This window comes from Arachis duranensis, chromosome 1 (assembly GCF_000817695.3).
Source record: "Arachis duranensis cultivar V14167 chromosome 1, aradu.V14167.gnm2.J7QH, whole genome shotgun sequence".
NCBI classification, from domain to species: Eukaryota; Viridiplantae; Streptophyta; class Magnoliopsida; order Fabales; family Fabaceae; genus Arachis; species Arachis duranensis.
In genome coordinates, this window is record NC_029772.3 from 15,335,442 (window position 1) to 15,340,872 (window position 5,431).

Below are 5,431 nucleotides of genomic sequence, written 5' to 3' on the forward strand. Positions count from 1 at the left end.
TATTATGTTTACCATCAATCTTGATTATGTTATATCTTAAACTCATTTTAGACTTAAGTGGCCTCTAATAGTTAACAAGACATCAAATAATCATATATAAAATTAATGATATTATAAAAATTATTTGATGTAAAAATATTTCAATAAATTGACTCAACAAAATTGCAGAAAAGATAAACTTCATCCTTGGTAATTAATTGACTAAATTAAACAATTGCTTGACTAACCTGTTATATATTATTACAGTGCCTCCTTTTATCCTTTTTATTTACAAGCCACCGAAACAAAAGCATGGAAATTAATTAACTTCACACATAGTTTTTTTATCAAACAGAAAATATATGTTAGCTTAGTTTCTTGTTTTCATTTTTATTTTTTCTTTGTTAGAGGTAGTTTCATACAAAATGTAAAAGTTAGCAAAATCAAATTAAATTGAACACCCATCATAGAAAATCAGCCCAGCATCAATCTCATTGTGTTATTCACTTCTTCTTAAATTGATTTTAGTTTTAACCGATTTGACAAATTGAAGAACCAAATCGAAGTTCAAAACAAATAAATAAAAAAATTGCACAGCAACACAGCAAAACCAGAAGCATACCAAACTAAAATAGAAAATGAAAGAGAAAAGAAAAAAATTGAAAAGAAAATAGGAGTGTAAGTGAGAAAAGAGTAACAAACCAAAAGCTACAGCGAAGAGAATTGAAATTTTAATATTGATAAAAGAAAAAGTATTCCTCTAATCCCTTCGCGATTTTTAGAAGAGGAGTTTAGCTAGGGGTGGATTTTAGATTTTTAGATTTTAGAAGAGAAGAAAGAAGTGAGACTGAGTTCATGTTTAACGAAGGGTTAGGGAGGGTGCGAGACACAGGGAGGCACTACTAGAAAACAGCAAATTACAGACAGATTTTTCCGACGGAATTTTTCTGTCGAATATACCGACGGATTTTCAACAGATTTTCTGTCGATAAAAAAACAAAAAAAAATTTCACAAAATTTACCGACAGATACTAATATCCCTCGGTAATTTTGTCGATAAAATTAAAATTAAAATTTGAAACCATCGATGACAAAAAAATCCCTCTGTAATCTAAATCTTCTAATAAATTCCTCGAAAATTTTAATTAGGTCCAGTCCTGATGAAACACACCATATTCGATGATGAAACTTCATTCAACGCAAAATCATCATTCATCTTCTCCGATCCTTCGTTTAAACTTTCTCTCCTCTTCTCTCTCTCTCTCTCTCTCTGATTCGAGTTGAAAATAGGGCAAAATTGTGACTTTTCGGTCGCTTCTGCTTTGTCGTCACTAGCGTCGCACGAGCTCCCTCCGTCACTACTCGCTTGCATGAGCTCCTTCCACCGCCGCTCGCTCGCATGAGCTCCCTCCTCTGCTGCTCGCGTTGCACGAGCTTCCTCTACCGCCTATCAGCTTATGTCTCCCTCTGCCGTTCACATCCTCATCGAGTCATCGTGTCACCAGATCTGAAACCTACATGTACGTCTTTATCTATTTTAGATTCTGGAATTGCTATTGATCTATATTTTTTGTTGAATTCAAATGTTCATACGTTATTGTTGCATCTAAAACTCGATCTCTTCCACTTTCATTTTGTTCATACGTTGTTTGAATTTTGCATTTGAAGGAACTATAAATACCAATTCATGAAATGTAATGTGCTAATTACATAGATTGAAATTACTCTGTGACTGATTAGAATGAGATTATCAACAATAATTTTGTGCCCTATCAATATTGTAAACCATCTCATAAATCTAAATACTTTGACAAATATCAGTTGATGTTAATAAACTGTGTTTTTTGTTTCAGCTTGCTCTAGGTGCTATAAATTCAGAGGTTCTTCTTGGAAGGTATGAGCTTTAAATTATTTACATGATTTTCATATGCAGTATTGAAGGAATAAGCAAAATTTTCTGCATCTATTTGTTTGTTATCTATAGATTTATTAAAGAACGAAAAGAAAAGGATCCAGATGTTGAGATTGCAGTTGCTTATTGAGTTCTACTTTCTATTAACCTTTTAGTCTACATTCATATGTATGGTTGTATTGCAACTTATCAAATGCCTTTTCTAGTTATCATTCCCCTGACAAATGCATTGTTTGTGTACAAAGTCCCCATAAGATCCAAGGAATTGGTCCTAGCTTCATCCCTGGTGTTTTGGATGTCAATTTACTTGATGAAGTTATCCAAGTAAGGCATCTATTTTTTAATTTAAATTTAAATAATGTGTGTTTAGTTTGTGTGTGTGTGTTTGTGTTTTTATGTGTAATAATCTAATGCAACTTTTCCTTGGGAAGACTAGAAGGACCTTAAATCATTACATAGACAAGGCTAGGAGTTCTGATAATTTGACCTAGCAATGTGATGTGACAGTCTTGTGTACTTTTTTTTCACTCAGGGATTGATGGTGACACATAATATTATTTGTTTTTGTAAATTTCTAGTGAAGAAGCTATTGAAACTGCGAAACTTCTAGCATTGAAAGAGGGTCTGTTGGTAAGTTCCCCTGAAAGATATTTCAAAGGGGATCCCCCTCCAAATTTGTTTAGATGCTAGCCTTTTCTACTTGCATGATTTAAAGAGAATATTTTTTAATGTTATTCTATGTTTTTTATGAACATGAATTGCAGGTGGGGATATCATATGGTGCTACTGCAGCTGCTGCAATTAGGATTGCATAGAGGCCTAAAAATGCTGGAAAACTCATTGTTGTAAGTTTGCACTCGTTCTGTTCATCTTGTATTAAAATGCAGTTATTGTAGCTGTCTTCTTAATTGGTTTTCTTGAATCAACCTCCTAGTTTCCTCATTTTATTGAATAAGGATTATTAAGAATTGACGCTTCCTGGGAGGATAGTGCTGAAATTCCTGAAGAATTGAAGCTTAGACTGGCATACAAATAATCAAGGAATAGTTTTTTATGGTAAATCTATTAGTTTCAAGAAAAATCACGCCAATCTACTTGAACTTGAAGATCGTCTCAAGAGCAGCTACGACTACGTTTAAGGTGCTTCTTACTTCCTCTTCTCGCTCCTCTTTCCATTTATTTCCCCATTTCCTTTTCAATTTTCTCTCTATAGTTTGCCTACTCTAATATTCAGCTACATAGGGAGTTATATACTAAGAGAGAAAAACAAAAGAGAATAAGAAATGCATGTGAGATAAGGAGAGAGAGTTTTTTGAAGAAAAAGGGTGTCTTTTATTATTTTTTTAAATTATATTTTATCCTAGTACAAATTTGCTTAGGTATTTATTTAGGTTCACATTTGCATGGAACGTGTTCAAACAATAGATGCAATAAACACTATCATAGGGTCATAAGGTTTATTTCAGAGAAAAAAAGGTGCTTGACTTAGTCTTTGTTTGAGTTTGTGTTCAACCATTGTTCATTCCCCTTATTAATAATTACTAGTGTGGTGTAACTCTTCATTCTATTATAAACATGAACTGATCTTAGTAACATGTTTTATATTTTGGATGATTTAGAGGAATGGCAGTGGAGGATTCATCTTCTCCTTATGGAATTCGTCTTGTAATAGAAGACTACCCTTATGCTGTTGATGGACTAGAGATATGGTTTGCCATTAAGGAATGGGTTCAAGATTCTGTCTCATTGTACTATCCAACAGACAATGATCTCAAAAAAGACCCTGAACTCCAAAATTTGTGGAAAAAAGCTGTTGAGGTAGGTCATGGTGATCTGAAAGATAAGCCATGGTGGCCAAAGATGCAGACAGTTGAAGAGTTAGTTGAATCATGCACAACCATAATATGGACGGCGTTGGCACTCCATGCAGTCGTTAATTTTGGACAGTATCCATATAGAGGGCTTATACTGAACCGTCCAACACTTAGCAGAAGATTGCTTCCTAAACAAGGCACTGTAGAGTATGAAGAGATGGTGAAGAGTCACCAAAAGGCTTATCTGAGAATAATTACACCGAAATTAGAGACTCTCATTGACCTTACAACCATAGAAATCTTATAAAAGCATACTTCTGATGAGGTGTATCTTGGAGAGAGGGATAATCCACATTGGACATTTGATTCAAGAGCATTACAAGCATTTCAGATATTTGGGAACAAACTGAGTGAGATTGTGGAGAAGCTAACACAGAAGAACAAAGATGGGAGACTGAGTAATAGAATTGGGCCAGTTGAATTACCATACACTCTGCTTCATCCTATTAGCAATGAAGGATTGACCTTTAGAGGAGTTCCAAACAGCATCTCTATCTAAATGCATGGAATAATATAATGAATAATAATGTGTGATGTGTTTGTAACGTGCTCGATTATATTTGAATAATCTGTTTCTGGTTTCCAATAATTGTATTAAAACAGTTGCTTATTTATAGTACTTTTGTTTCAGTTTGATAATACGATGAATTTGTTTATTTTTTGAAATATTATAAATATTCAAATACAAATTTGATAAAAAATTGTATTTATTAAATTTAAATTTATTTTGTATGAAAATAGGTTTATTTTGTAGTTAAAAAATCTAAAAAAAATTCTATTTTATCTTACAGACAGATTTACAGACGGATGTTCTGTCTGTATTTAGAGTTTGGAGTGGTTTTCCAAGGCTCTAATTACCGACAAAAAATTTGTTGGAAAATTTGTCTGTAATTACAGACAAAAAATCTGTCAGAAAATCTGTCTGTAATTTCAGACAGAAAATCTATCGAAAATCTGTTTGTAATTACAGAAAAAAAATCTGTCTGTAATTACCGACGGAAAATCCGTCGGAAAGTTTGACGCCTAAGGGAAATGGATGGAGAATTTACAGAGGGAAAATCCGTCGGTAACTGGTAAAAATCCGTCGGTAATTTTTCGACAAAAAAAATCCGTTGGTAAATAATTTCTGACGAGGCTTTTACAGAGGGACAAAATCCGTTGGTAATTTTGTCGGTAACCAAAAATCCGTCTGTAATATAGACCGAATCTATATGTAAATCTGTCTTGTATTAAGCAATTTTCTAGTTGTGAGGGAGGGAGAGGAGGGTATGTCTATTTTAGTCATTTCATATAATATTTTTGTCTTGTCTATGTGTATCCAAATATAATATTGGACATTACATTAGTATTTTATACATCGTATCCAAACATGATACACAAAGGATGCTTTTTAGTGTCTCTGTTATATTGTCTCTGTCTCAATGTCATGTTCTGTCATATCTCCAAAAACAAACGCAACCTTAATGCGCAAATAAAATAGACAAATGTTGGTTTTATTCTCATGAGGCCTTGATAAATCCATAATTTATGATAATTTTTATTGAAAATAGTAGAATTATCAACTTAACTTACACTTATTCTTTAAAAATACATATTTTTATGAATTTTCTCTCAATTGTACTTAATTAATTGAAACATGTTTTTTAAGCCTTTAGAATTATCAAAT

General features: G+C 32.8%; 1 pseudogene; it reads left to right on the plus strand.

Annotated features, from left to right (window-relative positions):
• Window positions 1–3,445: 3,445 nt before the first annotated feature.
• On the plus strand, window positions 3,446–4,362 carry LOC107480255 (seed linoleate 9S-lipoxygenase-2-like; annotated as a pseudogene).
• The last annotated feature ends 1,069 nt before the right edge of the window (window positions 4,363–5,431 follow it).